Here is a 23,876-nt window from a genome sequence, read left to right as displayed (position 1 = left end):
CCAAAGATCCCATGACACTATTTCAAAGGAGGTCTCCCCAGTACAACCACAGTGCTGTTAGGAAGGGAGTCCCTAGGATTTAACCCAGCAATAGTGAAGGATGATGTATGACTTGGAGGAGAATTTGCAGCTGGTGGTGTTCCAATGGGTCTCGTAGAATTTACAGTTCAGAAGGAGGCCATTCGGCCCATCGAGTCTGCACCAGCCCTTGGTAAGCTACCTACCTAAGCCCACACTTCCACCCTATCCCTGTAACCCCACCTAACCTTTTTGGACACTAAGGGACAATTAATCATGGCCAATCCACCTAACCTGCACATCTTTGGACTGTGGGAAGAAACCGGAGCACCCGGAGGAAACCCACGCCGACACGAGGAGAGCGTGCAAACTCCGCACAGACAGTGACCCAAGCCGGGAATCGAACCTGGGACCCTGGAGCTGTGAAGCAACTGTGCTAACCACTGTATTACCATGCTGCCCTCGTATCAGGGTTAGAAATTGCTTGTTTCAGGACCCGTGCTGGGGTCATGTCCTTGGCAGAGGGAACAGGTCTGTCCTGTGTTTGTCACCCAGCAAGCTGCTAGGGAAGCTTCCTTTATGAGAGTGAGCTATTTCTGGAATACTCCTTAAATCATGAAAGATGTTATGTGGTTATTAGATCGCCATTTCTTATAGTTGTTACTTGGATTCAACTTGTCTCTCTTTCCATGCCAAAGGATTTCTGTATCAGATGGGAGGATAACATTTGGGAAAGCTCGATTCTCCACCAATTCCCATTTCCCATCTCACTGGCCGATAACAGAGGCGTATCAGCACCAATTACTCATCATGGATTGGATAAACACGCTGTGGGTTCATTTATTGAGACTAGCACATACGAACATACGGACATGGAGAATAAAGCTTGTAGATATTAGCAGCAGAGTTGTGTTCTGCTCACTGCAGGCAAAAATGAAACTGAGAGTGGATCACGTGACACGTTTCTCTTCCAGTAATGGCATACTACCATCTGTTAAAGGCACATAGCAACATGACCTGGTAGTGGTTGAAGTGAATGTTTAAGGTGGTGGACGGGATGCCAGTTTCTTGGTTGTTTCTGGAAAGGGTTAACATCAGGAGCGCCTGATACTGATGTAATTAATGATGTAACTGGGGCAGTACGGTGGCGCAGTGGTTAGCCTTGCTGCCTCATGGCGCCGAGGTCCCAGGTTCGATCCCGGCTCTGGGTCACAGTCCGTGTGGAGTTTGCACATTCGTCCCGTGTTTGCATGGGTTTCACCCCCACAACCCAAAGATGTGCAGGCTAGGTGGATTGGCCACGCTAAATTGCCCCTTAATTGACTGACTTCTTCCAGCGGGCAGGAGATACAGAAGTCTGAGAACACGTACGAACAGACTCAAAAACAGCTTCTTCCCCGCTGTCACCAGACTCCTAAACGACCCTCTTATGGACTGACCTCATTAACACTACACCCTGTATGCTTTCCACGATGCCGGTGCTTATGTAGTTACATTGTGTACCTTGTGTTGCCCTATTATGTATTTTCTTTTATTCCCGTTTCTTCCCATGTATTTAATGATCTGTTGAGCTGCTCGCAGAAAAATACTTCTCACTGTACCTCGGTACACGTGACAATAAACAAATCCAATCCAATTGGAAAAAATGAATTGGATACTTTAAATTTAAAAAATAAATAAAAACATAAAACTAATGGTGTAAATATGACGCAATGTCACATGATTAATAGGCTGTGATCTGGTGGAAAGGTGGAGCACGACCTTGTGTGGAGTTGCTGAGATGTGTTTAGATCTTAAATAATCGAGGATGGTTTGCATGAATAACAGTCGATGGTAGTCTCAGTCTCAGGCTAGCAGGTAAACCCTGAAGAAACCCCATCAAGACTCCAAACGCAAGTCGAAACAGTTTCTGCCCTGCCATGCCACACCGAGTGCTGCACAGGCAGTCCTACCTCCCCATCGCTGGGATTTTCCATTCCTACACTTTTTCCAGTTTGCCAGATTGAATCCCCCACCCCTCGAGATCCTGACTACGTAATGAGCCCCAACCCCAGGTAAATGGATTGGGGGGGGGGGCTGGGCGGCGACAGTCCAGCTTTGCAGGAATTCTGACCGGAAGTCGGGCAAACCATCCCTTCCCCTCCCCCCCCCCACCACCCCCCTCACCCCAGGTTAACAGACTTTCAAATCAGGCCTGTTCGACAGGCTTCTCAACAGAGACTCAGGAAGATGAAGCCTTTCTTTCTGAGAGAAGGTCAGCCTGGAAGCATTTTTTTTTAAGGTTTTATTATTCATGTAACATATTTGCTCCCTAATGATCTCCCCAGCTCTTGAATCCATTTGCCACATGCCATTAGCTACTGGGTGAAGCTTCTCAGTAACCGCAAGTCACTGAATATTTTCCAGCCGGAGAGAATTTAGCACTGATTGATGGCAGGTCACTATGAATTGGTTGGCAGATTTTCCAATTTTCCGGGGGAAATTGCTCATTTTTGTAAGTCTGTTCCTATATTTTTCAAACTGGGCAGAACACGGGCTCTATAAGCTATGTGCAGCTGAGCAGCGAAGGTTGATAGATATTACCTCATATCTGATCATGATTAAGAACCCTCTCGACATTCACTTTGTGGTCACAGGCTGCAGAATTGTTCTACTTGAGGCCAGCTGTCCCCCTGGCACTGATTTCCCTACTTCCCCCTCCCCCACCACCTCCCATTGCCGCCCCCCTCCCCCCCCCCCCCCCCCGCCCCACCCCAACGGCAGCACCTCTGCCCTCCAATACACACACACTCGCTGCAAATATTACATTGCTATCTTGTGGTGTGTCTACCGGTGGGGGTAGTCAGATTAAAATGGAATATTCTATATTGACTTTGATGCGGTGATTTTTCTTGATTTGTTGGGCATTGTAGCTCAGTATTAACACAGATACAGCTATATATGCTATCTGAAACATTAACTTGGGATTTGCTAATCCATTTGCCATGACACAGTGAGATATTGTGCACACGCTTCTCATTCCAGTGTGAAATTGACCTGTTAATCTCTCTGCACCACGTACAACTTTATTTTCTGATAATGCAGCTTGCTTCAGTTTTCCATTTCTTTCTTTATCTTGACCTGACCCCCCCCCTATGAGCCCACCTTCTCCCTCCTCACCCCCCCCCCCCCCCCCCCCCCCCCCGCAACCCCCAGGAGCGGGTTCTGGTTTCATGGACCCTGGTCATGTATTTTTACATTGGTTGGCAAAGTAGGCAATTTTTAGGTATGGGTTTTGGGGCATTCAGTGTTGTCAGGTCATTCAACCGCAGAGGCCGTCACTGCTCGTCTTGGTCCCCTCCTCAGCCACAATTCTCTGTCCGCAAATTGGCCGCCCACCTTCATTCATCGCATCACTTCACAAAATTTATTTCACTTAGTGCAAAACATTCGGCCGTCTTGGGACCTTGGAAGGCATTAACGTGCTCTCCGATTACGAGAGGGAAAGTATTTTAATTCGTATTTGTGAATCATCACAAGTAAAGTGAAGCATTCACACTGCCAGTTCTGAAGAAAGCAATACTAGTTATTTATTATTTAAAGGGGACTGCTGACTGGCTGGTACATGGTTAGCACAGTTGCTTCACGCACCAGGGTCCCGGGTTCGATTCCCGGCTTCGGTCACTGTCTGTGCAGAGTCTGCACATTCTACCCATTTCTTTTTTTTAAATAAATTTAGAGTACCCAATTCATTTTTCCAATTAAGGGGCAATTTAACGTGGCCAATCCACATACCCTGCACATCTTTTGGTTGTGGGGGCGAAACCCAAGCAAACTCGGCGAGAATGTGCAAACTCCAAGCAGTGGCCCAGAGCCGGGATCAAACCTGAGACCTTGGTGCCGTGAGGCTGCCGTGCTACCCACTGCGCCACCGTGCTGCCCATGTTCTACCCATTTCTGTGTGGGTTTCCTACGGGTGCTCCGGTTTCCTCCCACAAGTCCTGAAAGACGTGCTGTTAGATGAATTGGACATTCTGTGCACCCAAACAGGCACCAAAATGTGGTGTCTAGGGGATTTTCACAGTAACCTCATTGCAGTGTTAATGGAAGCCTACTTGTGATACTAATAAAAACTATTATTATGTGTGATAAATGGCACTCTGAGCAATGCCCAATTTCAAATTCAAACCTTTGTAATCTGTAATGTATTTTAGATCCTTGTATCTTTCCTCATTAATGTATAATTTTTTCATATTTCATGGGCTTGATTCTGCGGGAATCGGCGGGGAGGCCAATTCCGGTGTGAAGGAGTGGCGTGAACCACTCCGGCATCGGGCCGCCCCTTCAGGGGCTAGGTCGGTGCCGGAGTGGTTTACGACGTGCCGGCTGATGGGGGAGGGGCTTGGCGCCACGCCAACCGGCAGCGAAGGGCCTCGCAGGGGGGGATCTTCTCTGCGTCAGCCATCGTGGAGGACCACAGCAGCCGACGCGGAGGAGTAGAGTACCCCCACAGCACAGGCCCGCCCGCGGATCGGTGGGCCCCGACCGCAGGCCAGACCACCGTGGGGGCACCTCCCGGGGCCAGATCCCCCCCCCCGCGCACCCCCCCCCCCCCGAGGACCCCGGTGGCCGACCGCGCAGCCGGTAAGTATCTACTCTAATTTACGCCGGCGGGACTGGCCTAAAACGGGCGGCCACCCGGCCCATCGCGGGCCGGAGATTTGCCGGGGGGGGGGGGGGGGGCCGCCGACCGGCGCAGCGCGATTCCCGCCCCCGCCAAATCCCCCGCGCCGGAGAATTCGGCAGCCGGCAGGAGCAGGATTCACGCTGCCCGCCGTTAGTTTCCCCGACCCGGCGGGGGGCCGGAGAATCCCGCCCCATATTTGGTACTCAAATATACCGATTGTACAAATAAACGGTAGCAAATTTCAAAAGGATTGCACCAGAAGTCAAGGTTGGAAGGGTTTTGAAAGAAATCTCCTGAACTCAAAATCTTTTACTTTAGCGTTTGCTTCAATATACTAAGTAGTGTTGTAAAGAAATCTGGCAATGTTGATAAGAAATGCTTAAGCTAAAGTGTTAAATATTTTTTGGGCTTTGCTGTAAAATGTCACATCCTCGGTAAGTGTTCAGTAAAAGAACAGATTTCCTCCATCGTGTATTCAGGGAGTTGGCGATTTGTGTACGTGTGGCATGTGTGAGAACTTACTTCTTTTAGGAAAATACTGTTTAATTATATTTCTTGCAACCACTCAAATATTTTCTTGGCTGTCTCTAGACAGGGCTGGTTTAGCGCAGGATTTGTTTATTGTCACGTGTACCGAGGTACAGTGAAAAGTATTTTTCTGCGAGCAGCTCAACAGATCATTAAGTACATGAAAATAACATGAAATAAAAAGAAAATATATAATAGGGCAACACAAGGTACACAATGTAAATCCATAAACACCAGCATCGGGTGAAGCATACAGGAGTGTAGGATTAATCAGGTCAGTGCATAAGAGAGTCTTTTAGGAGTCTGCTAACAGTGGGGAAGAAGCTGTTTTTGAGTCTGTTAGTGCGTGTTCTCAGACTTTTGTATCTCCTGCCCGATGGGAGAAGTTGGAAGAGTGAGTAAACTGGGTGGGAGGGGTCTTTGATTATGCTGCCTACTTTCCCCGGGCAGCAGGTGGTGTAGACCGAGTCAATGGATGGGAGGCAGGTTCGTGTGATGGACTGGGCTGTGTTCACGACTCTCTGAAGCTTCTTGCGGTCCTGAGCAGAGCAGTTGCCTTGTAACCAAATAGGATGCTTTAATAATGATAATAATCTTTATTGTCACAAGTAGGCTTACATTATCACTGCAATGTAATTGCAGTGAAACGCCCCTAGTCGACACACTCCAGCACCTGTACAGGTACACTGAGGGAGAATTCAGAATGTCCAAATTACCTAATAGCACGTCTTTCGGAACTTGCGGGAGGAAACCAGAGCACCCGGCGGAAACCCACGCAGACACGGGGAGAATGTGCAGACTCAGCACAGACAGTGAACCCAAGCTGGGAATCGTACCTGGGACCCTGGCGCTGTGAAGCCATAGTGCTAACCACTGTGCTACCTTGCTGCCATTTATGTGGTACATCTGTAATAGTTGATAAGAGTCAGTGTGGACATGCCGAATTTCCTTAGCTTACTGAGGAATCATAAGCATTGTGGTGCTTTCTTGGTGGTAGCGTCGACATGGGTGGACCAGAACAGATTTTTGGTGATGTGCCCACCTTGGAATTTGAAGCTCTTAACCAACTCCACCTCGGCCCCGTTGATGCAGACAGGGGTGTGTGCAATACTTTGCTGCATTGAATAAGATCAGGGCTGATCTGATAGTAATTCAAAGTGAGAGAGAGATCCTTAGGATCCACCTTACAGATTCTTGCCTGTGTCAAACTGTGGTTTAACTTACCAGTAATTAACAAAAAGCTGCTTGCCTGTTCACATCCCCAATCTAAACTGAACTGAAACTCAACACATGACTTCTTCAGTACCTTACTCCTCCCATTAATTACATCCTCTTACTAAAGCTAAACACTACGGGTGGGATTCTCCGTCCCGCTGCACCAGTTTTCTGGTGCTGCGCACCCCCCTGCTGACAGCGGGATTCTCCGTCCCATCAGCCAGCCAATGGGGTTTCCCAGGTGTGGGTGCGTTGCCGGCGCAACAGAGAATCCCAACAGCGGAGAATCCAGCCCAGTGTTTCTACTTATCTACTCCCCAGTGAACCTAATTTATGTAAGCAAAATTCCATTCGCCTAACTTTTAAGATGCTTTAATTATCCATTTTGTAGCCACAAAGCCTGGCATGTCTTTCAAACCAGGATTTTTAAAAACATTACTGCAGCAGTCACATAGTAATCCAGGATTTTAACCCGACTGCACCAAATTGTGAAATTCCTACATTCCATAGAATTTTAATCGAATTTACAGTGCAGAAGGAGGCCATTCGGCCCATCGAGTCTGCACCGGCTCTTGGAAAGAGCACCCTACCCAAGGTCCACACCTCCACCCTATCCCCATAACCCAGTAACCCCACCCAACACTAAGGGCAATTTGTGGACACTATGGGCAATTTAGCATGGCCAATCCACCTAACCCGCACATTTAGCACACTGAAGATCCTCTGAGAGAAATAAGTCCACCTCATCTCCGTTTTCAATGGGTGCGCCCCATGTTTTTAAACAGTGACCTCTAGTTTCAGAATAATAAGGTATCAGGTTAGCTATTCTTTTGATAAACATATATGAAAGATTAAACTCTTTAACATTTGTCTTCTCTTGTGGTTTCATTGTACGACATATCATAGAAGTTATGTGTTATGATGTAGAAACATTGTCATTCTCAGAAATAATGGGGTTGTTGAAGCAAAACTTTCTTAAAAATTTACTTTCATTAAGGCTGGTCCCAGTAGAGCTGCCAAATAGTTCTAAATACGTCAAGTATAACCAGGAAACGGATTACTTATTGAGCAGATGTTCATTTATGTGATGTAAGTGTAACTGTTCGATGTTGAGTTAATCTACATTAGCTTGATTGAAAAATCCTCGAGAAAGGGCCAAGCCCCATTGTGCATGGCACTAACAAGGGGAGGAAAGAGAGAGTGAGACCATGAAGGCATCCTGATGGGGTGCTGCCACCATACATTGTTTTCAAAGCTTGCATGTTGTAGGGGGAAGGTAAGATTGAGAGAAGAATAGATTGCTGCAAATTAATTATTGCAGAAAATGGTGATGTTTTGAATACAATAAGGAGGAAAAGTATGCGGAGTTGTGCATTTAATGAATGTAATTATACCAAAAGAGGTTTTGGGTAATGATGCAATGATTCCATTTGATGTAATCGTGATTTTATTGTCTAACAATTACATAGAGCTTACAGCACAGCAACTGTTCCTTCAGCCCAATCGCTGATGTCATTGCTGATGATCCGCACAAGACATTTTGTTATATTCGCTCTTGAGATGTGAACATCGTTGGCTGGGCCGCCATTTATTGTCGATCGCTGGATGCCCTTGAGAAGATGGTGGCCCGCTGCCTTCCTGGTCCACTGCAATCCATGCGGTGCAGGTACACCCATAGTGCTGCAAGGAGTGGCACGGTAGCACAGTGATTAGCACTGTTGCCTCACAGTGCCAGGGTCCCGGGTTCAATCACCGCTTGGGTCACTGTCTGTGCGGAGTCTGTACGTTCTCCCTGTGTCTGCAAGGGTTTCCTCCGGGTGCTCCGGTTTCCTCCCACAAGTCCAGAAAGACGTGCTGTTAGGTGAATTGGACATTCTGAATTCTCCCTCAGTATACCCGAACAGGCGCTAGAATGTGGTGTCTAGAATATAGAACATAGAATATTACAGCGCAGTACAGGCCCTTCGGCCCTCGATGTTGCAAAGACCTGTGAAACCAATCTAAAGCCCATCTACACTATTCCATTATCATACATATGTCTATCCAATGACCATTTAAATGCCCTTAATGTTGGCGAGTCCAGTACTGTTGCAGGCAGGGCATTCCACGCCCTTACTACTCTCTGAGTAAAGAACCTACCTCTGACATCTGTCCTGGAATTATCTCTCCTCAATTTAAAGCTATTTCCCCTCGTGCTAGCCATCACCATCCAAGGAAAAAGGCTCTCACTGTCCATCCTATCTAATCCTCTGATCATCTTGCATGCCTCTATTAAGTCACCTCTTAACCTTCTTCTCTCTAACGAAAACAGCCTTAAGTCCCTCAGCCTTTCCTCATAAGATCTTCCCTCCATACCAGGCAACATCCTGGTAAATCTCCTCTGCACCCTTTCCAATGCTTCCACTTCCTTCCTACAATGCGGCGACCAGAACTGCACGCAATACTCGAAATGCGGCCGCACCAGAGTTTTGTAGAGAGGATTTTCTAGGGGATTTTCACAGTAACCTCATTGCAGTGTGACTGTCAGCCTACTTGTGACAATAATAAAGATTATTATTATTATTATCATTAAAGAAGGAGTTCCAGGATTTTAACCCAGCAACAGTGAAGAAATGACAATATATTTCCAAGTCAGGATGGTGAGTGACTGTGAGGGGAACCTCCAGGTGGTGGTGATCCCATGTGTCTGCCGCCCTTATCTTCCTAGATGGTAACGGCATGTGTTTGGATGGTGCTGTCTCAGAAGCCTTCGTGATTTCCTGCAGTGTATCTTGTAGATGGTACAGCTCTTGTGTGCTGGTGGTGGAGGGACTGAATGTTTGTTGTAGGGGTGCCAATGAAGCGGGCTGCTTTGTCCTAGATGTTGAACTGCTGGAGAGTTCTTGCAGCTGCACTCATCCAGGCAAGTTATATTCCCTATTCCATCACACTCCTGACTTGTGCCTGGTAAATGATAGCCAGGCTTTGCAGGGTCAGGAGGTGAGTTACTTGCTGCAGGATTCCTTGCCTTTGACCTGATCTTGTAGCCACAGTATTTATATGTGGACTGCAGATCTTAGATCTGATGCGTTGGTTGTGAGATCGCATAGCACTGTCTATTGCTTGCTGCTTATGTTGTTTGGCACACAAGTAGTCCTGTGTTGTAGCTTCACCAGGTTGACACCTCATTTTTATGTACTGCTCCTTTCATGCCCTCCTGCACTTTTTATTGAACCAGGGTTGATCCCTTGGCTTGGGGGTAATGGTAGAGTTGGGCATATGTCTGGCCATGAAGTTACAGTTTATGGTTGGGTACAATTCTGCAACTGTTGATGGGCCAAGGTGCCCATGGATGCCCAGTCTTGAGTTGCTAGATCTGTTACAAATATATCGTATTTAACATGATAATGGTGCCACACAACCGATAAAGGGTATCCTCAATGTGAAGATCGACTTTGTCTCCACAAGGTGGTCACTCTTGCCGATACTGTCATGGATTGGATTGGATTGGATTGTTTATTGTCACGTGTACTGAGGTACAGTGAAAAGTATTTTTCTGCGAGCAGCTCAACAGATCATTAAGTACATGGGAAGAAAAGGGAATAAAAGAAAATACATAATAGGGCAACAAAAGATATACAATGTAACTACATAAGCACTGGCATCGGATGAAACATACATGATGTAGTGTTAATGAGGTCAGTCCATAAGAGGGTCATTTAGGAGTCTGGTGACAGTGGGGAAGAAGCTGTTTTTGAGTCTGTTCGTGCGTGTTCTCAGACTTCTGTATCTCCTGCCCGATGGAAGAAGTTGGAAGAGTGAGTAAGCCGGGTGGGAGGGATCTTTGATTATGCTGCCCGCTTTCCCCAGGCAGCGGGAGGTGTAGATGGAGTCAGTGGATGGGAGGCAGGTTCGTGTGATGGACTGGGCGGTGTTCATGACTCTATGAAGTTTCTTGCGGTCCTGGGCTGAGCAGTTGCGTACCAGGCTGTGATGCAGCCCGATAGGATGCTTTCTATGGTGCATCTGTAAAAGTTGGTAAGGGTTAATGTGGACATGCCAAATTTCCTTAGTTTCCTGAGGAAGTATAGGCGCTGTTGTGCTTTCTTGGTGGTAGCGTCGACGTGGACTAGGAGATGTGCACCCCTATGAATTTGAAACTGCTAACCATTTCCACCTCGGCCCCGTTGATGCTGAAAGGGGTGTGTACAGTACTTTGCTTCCTGAAGTCAATGACCAGCTCTTTAATTTTGCTGGCATTGAGGGAGAGGTTGTTGTTGCTACACCACTCCACTAGGTTCTCTATCTCCCTCCTGTAGTCTGACTCGTCGTTATTCGAGATCCGGCCCACTATGGTCGTATCTTCAGCAAACTTGTAGATGGAGTTGGAACCAAGTTTTGCCACGCAGTCATGTGTGTACAGGGAGTAGAGTAGGGGGCTAAATACGCAGCCTTGCGGGGCCCCGGTACTGAGGACTATTGTGGAGGAGGCGTTGTTGTTCATTCTTACTGATTGTGGTCTGTTGGTCAGAAAATCAAGGATCCAGTTGCAGAGTGGGGAGCCAAGTCCTAGGTTTTGGAGCTTTGATATGACCTTGGCTGGGATTGTGGTGCTGAAGGCAGAGCTGTAGTCAATAAATAGGAGTCTGATGTAGGAGTCCTTGTTTTCGAGATGCTCTAGGGATGAGTGTTGGGCCAGGGAAATGGCGTCTAATGTGGACCGGTTGCAACGATATGCGAATTGCAGTGGATCAAGGTGTTCTGGGAGTATGGAGGTGATGTGTTTCATGATCAACCTCTCAAAGCACTTCATTACGACTGAAGTCAGGGCCACCGGACGGTAGTCATTGAGGCACATTGCCTGGTTCTTCTTTGGTACCGGTATGATGGTGGTCTTCTTGAAGCAGGTGGGGACCTCGGACTGGAGTCGGGACAGGTTAAAGATGTCTGCGAATACCTCTGCCAGCTGGTCCGCGCAGGCTCTGAGTGCACGACCAGGGATCCCGTCCAGGCCCGTCGCCTTCTGAGGGTTCACTTTCAGGAAGGCCGATCTGACTTTGGAAGCTGTGATGGTGGGTATGGGTGAATTATGGGCTGCTGGGGCACTCGACAGCGGATTGTTGGTTACCTGCTCGAACCACGCATAGAATGCATTGAGTTCATCGGGGAGGGGTGTGCTGCTGCCAGAGATACTGCTCGACTTCGCTTTGTAGCCCGTTATGTTGTTTAGTTCTTGCCACAATCGCCAAGAGTCTGTCTGTGACTCTAGCTTGGTTTGATATTCTCTCTTGGCATTCCGGATGGCTTTGCGGAGGTCGTACCTGGATTTCTTGTATAGGTCAGGGTCGTCTGCCTTTAACGCCTCAGATCTGTCCTTCAGTAGGGAGTCAATCTCGCGATTGAGCCATGGTTTCCGGTTGGGGAACGTACGTATTGCTTTCTTTGGTACGCAGTCGTCCACACATTTGCTGATGAAGTCTGTGACGGTGGTGGCATACTCATTTAAGTTGGTCGCTGAGTTCTTAAATATGGACCAGCCCACTGTCTCTAAGCAGTCACGTAAGACCTCTTCTGTATCCTCGGACCAGCACTGCACAACCTTCTTAGCTGGATTCTCCCGCTTGAGTTTCTGCTTGTATGCCGGGAGAAGGAGCGCTGTCTTATGGTCTGATTTCCCAAAGTGCGGTTGGGGGATGGAACGGTAGGTGCCCTTGGGTTTTGAGTAACAGTGGTCAAGAGTGTTGTCGCCCCTGGTGGGACAGGAGATGTGCTGGTGGAATTTTGGCAGTGCACTCTTGAGGTTGGCCTTGTTGAAGTCTCCGGCCATGATGAACAAGGCCTCCGGGTGTTCTGTTTCGTAGTTGTTTATAACTGTGTACAGTTCGTCCAGCGCCTTCCTCACTTCTGCCTGGGGTGGGATGTAGACCGCTGTGAAAATGACTAAAGTGAACTCACATGGAAGATAGTATGGGCGGCACTTCACGGTTCAAGCCTGCAAGAGAAGATAAAAGAGAGAGGTTAGTAATAATGTTAGTTTTAGAATTAATTTTTAAAAGATTAGAACGAGTATAAGTTAAGTAAAAAGTGGATCTGTTGGGGCGAGCTCGCAGAGAGTCGCCTCGCTCCGGCGCCATCTTGAGACTAGATGTATCTGCAGCACGCATGTTGGTGAGGATGGGGTCGAGTATGTTTTTCCCTCTTGTTGGTTCCCTCACTACCTGCGGCAGTCCCAGTTAAGCAGCTATGTCCTTTAGGACCTGGCCAGCTCGGTCGGTGTTGGTATTAACGAGTCACCCTTGATGATGGGCATTGATGTTCCCCACCCAGCGTACATTCTGTGCCCTTGCCCCGTCTCAGTGGGCCTGCCTCTAGGCAGGGACCTCAAGAAGAAGAATCATCTATTTCTGGTGTCTAGTTTTCTGCCCCCTGCTGCCACAAGTGAGAAACATTTTTCACCATGCGCCCAAACAAACTGCTTCATAAAGTAGGAGTCAGATTGCCACTTGGCTCCTCGTTATTTACCTGAACATTAAGCCACTTATTTCTCGCCTGGTTTTCCGACTCAAGCCAGGTCAGTTGGGAGTGACAATTTATCTTTGGCCTATCCCCCATTTAAATACTCTGGGGTACAGAGGTTATATGCCAATCTGGTGAAGCTGCAACACAGGACTACTTGCGTACTAACAGCAGAGGCACCGTGTGATCATAAGACTGTATGACGTAGGAGCAAAAGTAGGCCATTCAGCCCATCGAGTCTACTTCATCATTCAATGAGGTCAGCAGAGCTAAGCAATCCCACAACCAGTGGATCAGATCTAAGCTTTGCAGACCTGCCACATACGGCTGTGAACCCGGATGCTTAATGAGCTCACTGGAGGAGCAGGCTCCACAAATATTCCCTCCTCAATGACGGGGGGAGCCCAGCAAATGCAGCATGACCTGAGCACCATTCACACTTCAGTTGAGAAGTGGCAAGTGGCATTTATGATACACAAGTGGAAGACAATGACCATCTCTAACTAGAAAGAATCTAACCAACTCTCATTGATATTTAATAGCATTACCATCACTGAATCCCCCCACTATTAACATCCTGGGGGTTACCATTGATCAGAAATTGAACTGCACTAGCCATATAAATACTGTGGCTGGAAGAGCAAGTCAGAGGCTGTGAAATCTGAGCAAAATAATTCACCTCCTGGCTCCCCAAATCTACAAGGCACGTCAGGAGTGTAATGGATACTCTCCACTTGCCTGGATGAGTGCAGCTCCAACAACACTCAAGAAGCTCGACACCATCCAGGACAAAGCAGCCCCACTTGATTGGGTCCTTCAACAGTATACCATCCCGACCTGTGACCTCTACCATCAGGAAGGACAAGGGCAGCAGATGCATGGGATTTTCACAGTAACTTCATTGCAGTGTTAATGTAAGCCTACTTGTGACACTAATAAAGCTTATTATTCTTAACACCACAACCTGCAATTTGTCCTCCAAGCCACTCACCTTCCTGACCTTCCTGACACCCTTCAGTGGAAGTTTTTGCTATGACCCCTTGATGCAGCAGACCTGGGCCTCGAAGACACAGTGTAGCATATTTAAAAGACTATTCTAATTGCTGCTACTTTCCCATTGGGCTGGTTTCCCAAAAAGCAGGTTGATTATTTTGTGCCTGGTATGCAGCTTTTCCCTTTTTATATCCACAACATTAACAAAAGCGCCTACTTCATTTCCATAATCTTGTACGTACCTTCCTCAACCCATGTGCTGCTGAAACTCTTCTCCATCTCTTTGTTCCCTCTAGACTTGACTGCAATGCTCTCCTTGCTCGTATCCCATCTACCACAGCTACTTGTCTCATCCAGATTGTTACAGTCTGTAATTTAACTTGCACCCAGTCCAATTCACTCATCACAATTGTGGTTGCGTGCTACATTGGCTTCCGTACGGGCAACGTGCCAATTTTAAAATTTGCACCCTTGGGTCCAAAACTCTTTCTGCACTTGGCCCTTCCTATCTCTCAAGCTTCTTCCAGCTTTACAATCCTCCAACTTTGTCAAGGACAATTAGCGATGGACAACCAATGCTGGCCTTTCCAGCAATACCCTCATCCCATGAATGATTAAAATAAAAAATCTCTGCATCCCTAGATTTAATCACTCCACTGTTGAACCTTCTTCCATCGGGCAGGAGATACAAAAGTCTGAGAACACGCACGAACAGATTCAAAAACAGCTTCTTCCCCACTGTTAGCAGACTCCGAAATGACCCTCTTATAGACTGACCTGATTAATACTACACTCCTGTATGCTTCACCCGATGCCGGTGTCTATGTATTTACATTGTGTACCTTGTGTTGCCCTATTATGTATTTCCTTTTATGTTATTTTCTTTTCATGTACGAAATGATCTGTTTGAGTTGCTCGCAGAAAAATACTTTTCACTGTAGCCTCGGTACATGTGACAATAAACAAATCCAATCCAAATCCAACCCCTCCAGTGGTAGTGAATTCAATATTCTGACCTCTTTATTTATTGACCACCTACCAGTTCCACAGCAAATGCAACGCAGCCAGCTGCAGAGTAGAATCGCTTCACCTCTTTCCTTAACCCAAAGATCGGAAACACGCCACCGGTGGTCTTTATACTATTTGTGCCAAACTTAGGGCATTTTGGGGGACCAAAGAGATCCGTATTAAAGGAGAACGGAGATCTCAGAGGGTGCAGGACTGCAGGAGATTACAAAGATAGGCCGAGGAAGGGTTTGAAATCAAGGAGGGAAACTTTGCAATGAAGATGTTGCTGGGAACCAGTGTTGGTCACTGAGCACAGGGGTGACGAGAGAATAGGGCTCAGAACTCGTTAGGGTATGGGCTGTAAAGATTGGGATGAGCTGAAGTATATGGAGGCCGAAAGAATGGCCAGGAGTGTATTGGATCAGTTCAGGGATAACAAAGACAGAGATGAGAATTCTAGCAGCAGAAGAGTGGAAGGTGGGATGAAGCCAGCACAGGGGTCAAACATGGGGCTCTTATGTGACGTCCTAGTGGCCCCAACGCACCTGAGCCCTCCCCAGCTGCAACAAAAGTCTTCTGCAGCCTTTTCCTCAGCCGGAGATGCTCAGAATTCAAATCAGCAACATTAAAATATGCATCTCACGTGGACTTCAACTTTTACTTAAATGGTATGTGCATGTGTGCTGACAGAAAGCAAGGATTAAGTGTATGAAAAAATCAATTTTCAAAATGACAACTTAAAGTGACTATTTAGGATGCCAAGTTCCACAGCTGACCTGCTGCACATATAAATAATCAATCACCGTACTTAAAACGCGAGCCTGTACAGTTGATAGGAAGTATACATACAGAACACGATCCCGTTGATGCAGAAATAAAATAAAACCAGAGCTGGCGATGGGGAAATTTAACATTTTCAGACTTTACTCCTGTCTAATACGAGAACCAAGCAACAGTGTGCCATGATGTAAAGCTCATAAGCTCTGTGCAGACTGAGCCAGGGTAACAAGACCTTTTCTCGCTCCATACAGCCCTGGAGCCACTGTGTATGCTTTAGACAATTTAACGCCAAATGTTTGGCAGGTTTATGCATATTGGCTGGCACCCACAGATGTACATACATGAGCTTAAAATGGAAGAGAAGGAGAAGAGAAAGAAAGGATGTGGTAGTCACCACTGTTGTATTATATTGTATATATGGGTATTACGGTAAGGCCCCTGTGCTATAGATACGGGGGTAGATTCCTGCCTGCTGGCTCCACCCAGTAGGTAGAGTATAAATGTGTGTGCTTTCCGAACAGCAGCCATTTTGTCAGCTGCTGTAGGAGGCCACACATGCCTGTGTAATAAAGCCTCGATTACATTCTACTCTTGTCTCGCCGTAATTGATAGTGCATCAATTTATTGCACAGAGATTTTTCAGAGATGGACCTCCGCATCAAGCCGGATCGCCTGCAGCTGCATCCTCAAGCAGACAACGCCAAAAAAGGACTTCCAACATTGGCGAGCTTGCTTTGAAGCATACATCGGGTCTGCGCCAGACCCAATCTCAGAAGAACAGAAGCTCCAGATTCTGTACAAGTGGCTGAGCTCCAACGTTTAAGGGAGGTGGCAAATGGAGTTTAATGCAGAAAAGTGTGAGGTGATTCATTTTGGAAGGAATAACAGGAAGACAGAGTACTGGGCTAATGGTAAGATTCTTGGCAGTGTGGATGAGCAGAGAGATCTCGGTGTCCATGTACATGGATCCCTGAAAGTTGCCACCCAGGTTGAGAGGGTTGTTAAGAAGGCGTACGGTGTGTTAGCTTTTATTGGTCGAGGGATTGAGTTTCGGAGCCATGAGGTCATGTTGCAGCTGTACAAAACTCTGGTGCGGACACATTTGGAGTATTGCGCGCAATTCTGGTCGCCGCATTATAGGAAGGATGTGGAAGCATTGGAAAGGGTGCAGAGGAGATTTACCAGAATGTTGCCTGGTATGGGGGGAAGATCTTATGAGGAAAGGCTGAGGGATTTGAGGCTGTTTTCGTTCGAGAGAAGAAGGTTAAGAGGTGACTTAATTGAGGCATACAAGATGATCAGAGGATTGGATAGGGTGGACAGTGAGAGCCTTTTTCCTCGGATGGTGATGTCTAGCATGAGGGGACATAGCTTTAAATTGAGGGAAGATAGATATAAGACAGATGTCAGAGGTAGGTTCTTTACTCAGAGAGTGGTCAGGGTGTGGAATGCCCTGCCTGCAACAGTAGTGGACTCGCCAACACTAAGGGCATTCAAATGGTCATTGGATAGACATATGGACGATAAGGGAATAGTGTAGATGGGCTTTAGAGTGGTTTCACAGGTCTTTGCAACATTGAGGGCCGAAGGGCCTGTACTGCGCTGTAATGTTCTATGTTCTATGTTTTCCCCCTCGTCCCGGACGCATCTACCTGCACAGAAGCCATGGCGCTACTGAAGGAGAATTATGCTCAGCAGACCAACAAGATCTATGCTAGGCACCTCCTATCCACGCGGCATCAACTTCCCGATGAGGCTGTGAAAGATTTCTGGCGTGCCCTGCTCGCCCTGGTGAGTGACTGTGACTGTCAGGCCGTTTCGGCCACTGAACATTCAAACCTGCTAATGAGACACGCGTTCGATATGGACATAGGGTCTGACTACATCCGCCAGCGCCTCTTAGAAGGGGCCACGCTTGACCTCGCGGCGACCAAGAAACTAGCGCTCTCGCTCACGGTCGCCTCACGCAACATACAGGCTTATGCCCCCGACCGCACGGCCCACCCCGCCTGTGCATCGTGGACCCGGCCAACGGCCACCCCATCGTGGACCCCATCAGCGACTGCCCTCAGCCAACCCCATGCCTGAACCACGCGGCAGGCAACCAACTCCGGGGGACCCATGTGCTACTTCTGCGGACAGAGCGCACTCTGCAAGGTCTGTGGCAAGAAGGGACATTTCGCTGCAGTGTGCCAGGCCCGCTCAATCGCCGCTATTTTCCTGGCACACCCCACGTCCGGCCAGTGGGCGCCACTATCTTCCTCTCCTCAGACCACGGGCAGCCTGTGGGTGCCATCACCTTGCTCCACTCACACCACGTGTGGCCCGTGGGTGCCGCCATCTTGCTTGCCTCAGAACCAATGGGCACTGCCATCTTGCCTGCCCCAGGACACGTGCGGCCCGTGGGCGCTGCCATCTTACCCCCCTCAGGACCCCTGCCCGTCGGGCACCTCATCGGGCCGCTGATCGCCTGCATCCGCCGACATCCAGCCGCGTCTCGCCTCGCTCACGATCGACCAGTCCCGACCACACAACCTCGCGACTGCTTCAACAAAGGTGAAGGTCGACGGGCACGAGATATCCTGCCTTCTGGACTCCGGGAGCACTGAGAGCTTCATCTACCCCGATGCGGTAAGGCGGTACCTCGCGGTACATCCCAAAAAGCAAAGAATCTCCCTGGCCTCCGGATCCCACTCCATGGCAATCCGAGGGTACTGCATTGCCACCCTCACCATCCAGGGTGTAGAGTTCAGCGGCTTCCGGTTCTACGTCCTCCCCAACCTCTGCGCTGCCTTGCTACTCAGCCTAGACTTCCAGTGCAAACTCCAGAGCCGAACCCTGAAATTTGGCGGACCCCTACTGATGTGTTCGGCAGGTTGGTTCGATGTGTACTGCACTCGATGCAGGGAAGTTAGAAACAGACGTCTAACACAGGAGAAGATCCAACACTGTTTTATTCAACAAGATGAACTGCTGTAATATTCAGCTGTGGGTCGACACTATACTGATCTGGCTAGTGACCTTGTGGTAGCCTGACCAGACTTACTAGCTACCGCATGGTGTTTGTGCTTGCTAGCTCGTGGACTCTGACTGTCTCAGTAGCTGGGTCCCGAGAGAGAGGGAAACCTAGTGTCCTCTGGCTTTATAGTGGCAGTGTCCTGTTTGGTGATTGGCTGTGCTGTGTTGTATGCTTACTGGTCATCCTGTGTGTCAATCACTGCCTGTCTGCATCTCATTATATACATGAGTGGATATTATGACATCTCCCCCTTTTTTTTTTGAGTTAAATAAATACTCCGGGGTGTTCATGGCGTTGATCGGCAAGACCTTGTCGGCATCTGGCCGCACACCCTGCCGCGAGATGTGGTCGCCGAGAAACTTTATATCAGATTGACCAAATAAGCACTTGGCCCTGTTGAGCTGGAGACCATGTTCATGAATTCACTGGAAGACCTGCTTGAGGCCAGCGATGTGTTCCTGGGGCATTGTGGACCTGATGATCACACCATCCACGTATACTCGTACCCCCTCGATGCCCTCCATCATCTGCTCCATGATGCGATGAAACACTTCGGAGGCAGATATGATACCGAAAGTCATGTGGTTGTAACAGTAGCGGCCGAACGGGGTGTTGAACGTGCACAGCTTGCGACTGGACACGTCCAGCTGTATTTGCCAAAAACCCCGGGAGGCGTCCAACTTAGTGAAGAATTTGGCATGAGCCATCTCACTGGTTAACTCTTCACGCTTTGGGATTGGGTAGTGCTCCCGCATGATGTTGCAGATTAGATCCTTGGGATCAATTCAAATGCGGAGCTCCCCTGGTGGCTTCTTTACGCAGACCATAGAGCTGACCCAGTCTGTTGGCTCCGTGACCTTTGAGATGATGCCCTGATCTTGGAGATCCTCTAGTTGCTTTTTCAGATAATCCTTGAGGGGCGCCGGCACCCGGCATGGTGCATGGATTACAGGGGTGGCGTTTGGCTTGAGCAGGATTTTGTATCGGTACGGGAGCGTGTCCATTCCATCGAATACACTGTGGTACTGCAAGATAATGTCGTCTATGTCGGCGTCCAAATTTCCATTGGGCGAGGCCGTCGCCGGTGACGATGACATGGTGTGGACTCGCTGAACCAGGTTCAGGAGCTTGCAGGCGCGAGCACCAAGCAGGGACGCCCTGTCGGGTCTGTCGATTTCAAATCGAACCGTTGCCTTGATCGCCTTGTTGGATACCCCTAGTTGACACGAGCCACTGGCAGCTATGGCATTGCCATTGTAGTCAAGGAGCTGGCAGGCCGGTGGAAGAATGCTTGGTCGGGCCCGGATGGTGTCGAGGTCGGATTGTGAGATGAGGTTCGCAGACGCGCCGGTGTCCAGTTTAAATCGGATGCGAGCCTTGTTAACTGTGAGGACAGCACAGCACTCATCGTCGGGATCCACACTGAGGATCGAGAGGCGTTGTGCAGGTGTGGTGGAGACCAGCTCATGTGTGGTTATGATGCCCACCCGACATGGAGACTTGAGGCAGTCAGCATCAGGGTCCGTTGGGCTGTCGGGATCAGAATCTGGCATGCCTTGTTGTATTGAGCGGATCGTTCTGCGCCGTAGCTGGGATCGCTGGCTGCTGAGCAGTGGATCGGATCTGCAGAGGGCTGCGTAGTGGCCAAACCTGCCACACTGGAGACATCGGCATCCTCTTGCCGGACATTGCCGCTTTAAGTGGGCGGAGCCACAATTCGGACACGTCATAATGCTGACATCAGCCAGATCCGTGCACCATCGCGCATGCGCAGTGCGGTTGGCTGACGTACACACCTGCGCAGTCGGGTTTTCGGGCTCGTCGTCCACTCGGTCGTGGCGCGCATGCGCAGGGATCTGAGAAAAGCGCGCAAAATGGCCACTCTCCTCGATGCTCAGGCCCTGCATCTGTGCAAAGGCCTGCACCCTTTCTGCCTCGTGGGAGGCCAGCTTTGCAGTTTCTGCCGCCCTGATGTGGGAGTAACGATTCTTGGCATGCTCATGGACAACGCACGTCTCGATAGCGATAGAGAGGGTCAACTGTTTGATTTTAAGGAGCTGCTGCCGCAGGGAGTAGGAGTGGACCCCGAAAACGATCTGATCCTGGATCATGGAATCAGCCGTCGAGTCATAGTTACATGACTGCGCTGGGATTCAGAGATGGGTCAAGAAGGACTGAAAAGGGTCATCCTTACCCTGAAGCCTCTGCTGGAAGATGTACCATTCAAAGCTCTCATTCACCTCAATGTCGCAGTGGCTGTCGAACTTCAGCAGGACTGTTTTGAATTTTGTTTCGTCTTCGCGAACGTAAGCGAATTGTAGATATGGATGACGTGGTGCCCCGCAGTGGAGAGAAATAGCGCGATCTTCCTGGCATCTGATGCTGCCTCGAGGTCGGAGGCCTTGATGTACAAGAGGAACTTTTGCTTGAAGATTTTCCAGTTGGCGCCGAGGTTGCCGGAGATGCGGAGTTGCGGAGGAGGCTGGATGTTTTCCATTTTGCTGGATGGCTGCTTGCTGGTCGATGCTGATTCACTCGAGGTAGGTCCGTCAAGATCAATATCACTCTGGTACCATGATGTGTTAGGCAGGTTGGTTCGATGTGGACTGCACTCCATGCCGGGAAGTTAGAAACAGACGTCTAACACAGGAGAAGATCCAACACTGTTTTATTCAACTAGATGAACTTCTGTACATATTTAGCTGTGGGTCGACACTATACTGATCTGACTAGTGACCTTGTAGTAGCCTGACCAGACTTACTAGCTACCGCATGGTGTTTGTGCTTGCTAGCTCGTGGACTCTGACTGTCTCAGTAGCTGGGTCCCGAGAGAGCGGGAAACCTAGTGCCCTCTGGCTTTATAGTGGTAGTGTCCTGTCTGGTGATTGGCTGTACTGTGTTGTATGCTTACTGCTCATCCTATGTGTCAATCACTGCCTGTCTGCATCTCATTATATACATGAGTGGATATTATGACACCTACCACCCTTTACTGTTTGCGGCCTCGCGATGCTGAAGGTCGACCCGCCTTCCCTGTTTGCAAACCTCACCCCGGATTGCAAACCCGTCGTCACCAGGAGCAGATGGTACAGCGCCCAGGACAGGACCTTCATCAGGTCTGAGGTCCAGCGGCTGCTGCGGGAAGGTATCATCGAGGCCAGCAACAGCCCCTGGAGAGCTCACGTGGTAGTGATGAAAACCGGAGAGAAAAACAGGATGGTCGTTGACTACAGTCAGACCATCAATCGGTACACGCAGCTCAACAGGTACTCCCTCCCCCGCATATCTGATATGGTCAATCAGATTGCACAGTACCGGGTCTTATCGACAGGGGAAATCTGCCTACCACGAGCTCCCGATCTGTAAGGCGGACCGCCCATACACTGTGTTTGAAGCAGACGGCCGCCTTTACCATTTCCTTAGGGTTTCCTTCGGCGTCACCAACGGGGTCTTCCAACGGGGGATGGACCGAATGGTTGACTGGTATGGGCTGCGGGCTACTTTCCCGTACCTGGATAACGTCACCATCTGCGGCCACGACCAGCAGGACCACGACGCTAACCTTTCCAAATTTCTCCACACTGCCACACTCCTCAACCTAACTTACAACAAGGAGAAGTGTGTGTTCAGCACGAGCCGATTAGCCATCCTTGGCTATGTGGTTCAGAACGGAGTTCTAGGGCCAGACCCCGATCACATGCGCCCCCTCATAGATCTCCCCCTTCCCCACTGCCCCAAGGCCCTCAAACGATGCCTGGGGTTCTTTCGTATTATGCCCAGTGGGTGCCAAACTATGCGGACAAGGCCCGCCCACTCATTCAACCCACCGCAAACCACCACTTTCCCACTGACGGCCGAGGCTCACCAGGCCTTCAACTGTATCAAGGCCAACATCGCCAAGGTCGCGATGCAAGATGCACGCGGTCGACGAGACCCTCCCCTTCCAAGTCGAGAGCGATGCATCAGACGTTACTCTGGCCGCCACCCTCAACCAGGCAGGTAGGCCCATGGCATTCTTTTCCCGCTCTCTCCATGCCTCTGAAATTCGGCACTCCTCCGTAGAAGTATCCCAAGTGATCGTTGAAGCTGTGCGACATTGGAGGCATTACCTGGCCAGCAGGAGATTCACTCTCCTCACTGACCAACGTTCGGTTGCCTTCATATTTAACAACACACAGCGGGGCAAGATCAAAAATGATAAAATCTTGAGGTGGAGGATCGAGCTCTCCACCTACAATTACGAGATTTTGTATCACCCCGGTAAGCTCAACGAGCCCCCCGATGAACTGTCCCGAGGGACATGTGCCAGCGCACAAGTGGACTGACTCCGGACCCTGCACGACGATCTCTGTCACCCAAGAATCACCCGCTTTTACCACTTCATTAGACCAGCAATCTGCCCTACTCCATCGAGGAAGTCAGGGCTATCACCAGAGACTGCCAGGTCTGCGTGGCGTGCAAACCGCACTTCTACCGCCAGATCATGTGCGCCTGCTGAAGGCCTCCCGCCCCTTTGAACGCCTCAGCGTGGACTTCAAAGGGCCCCTTCCCTCCACCGACCGCAACACGTACTTTCTTAATGTGGTGGACAAGTATTTCCGTTTCCCCTTCGCCGTCCCATGCCCTGATATGACGTCTGCCACTGTCATCATAGCCCTCAACACCATCTTCGCTCTGTTCCGTTTCCCCGCCTACGTCCACAGCGACTGGGGATCCTCATTTATGAGCGATGAGCTGCACCAGTACCTGCTCAACCGGGGCATTGCCTCGAGCAGGGCGACCAGCTACAACCCCTGGGGAAATGGGCAGGTGGAGCGGGAGAATGGGACGGTCTGGAGGGCCGTCCATCTGGCCCTACGGTCCAGAAACCTCCCGACCTCCCGCTGGCAGGAGGTCCTCTCCGACGCACTCCATGCCATTCGGTCACTCCTGTATACCGCGACCAACGAAACCCTCCATGAACGTCTCTTTGCCTTCCCCAGGAAGTCCACCTCCGGGGTTTCGCTCCCAACGTGGCTGGCATCTCCAGGATCCGTTCTCCTCTGCAAGCACGTGCCGCTCCACAAGGCGGACCCGTTGGTTGATAGAGTACAGCTACTCCACACAATCCCGCCGTACGCCTACGTTGCATACCCCGACGGCCGCCAAGACACA

The sequence above is a fragment of the Scyliorhinus torazame genome, chromosome 10, assembly GCF_047496885.1.
Source record: "Scyliorhinus torazame isolate Kashiwa2021f chromosome 10, sScyTor2.1, whole genome shotgun sequence".
NCBI classification, from domain to species: Eukaryota; Metazoa; Chordata; class Chondrichthyes; order Carcharhiniformes; family Scyliorhinidae; genus Scyliorhinus; species Scyliorhinus torazame.
Note: the sequence above shows the minus strand (reverse complement) of the source record.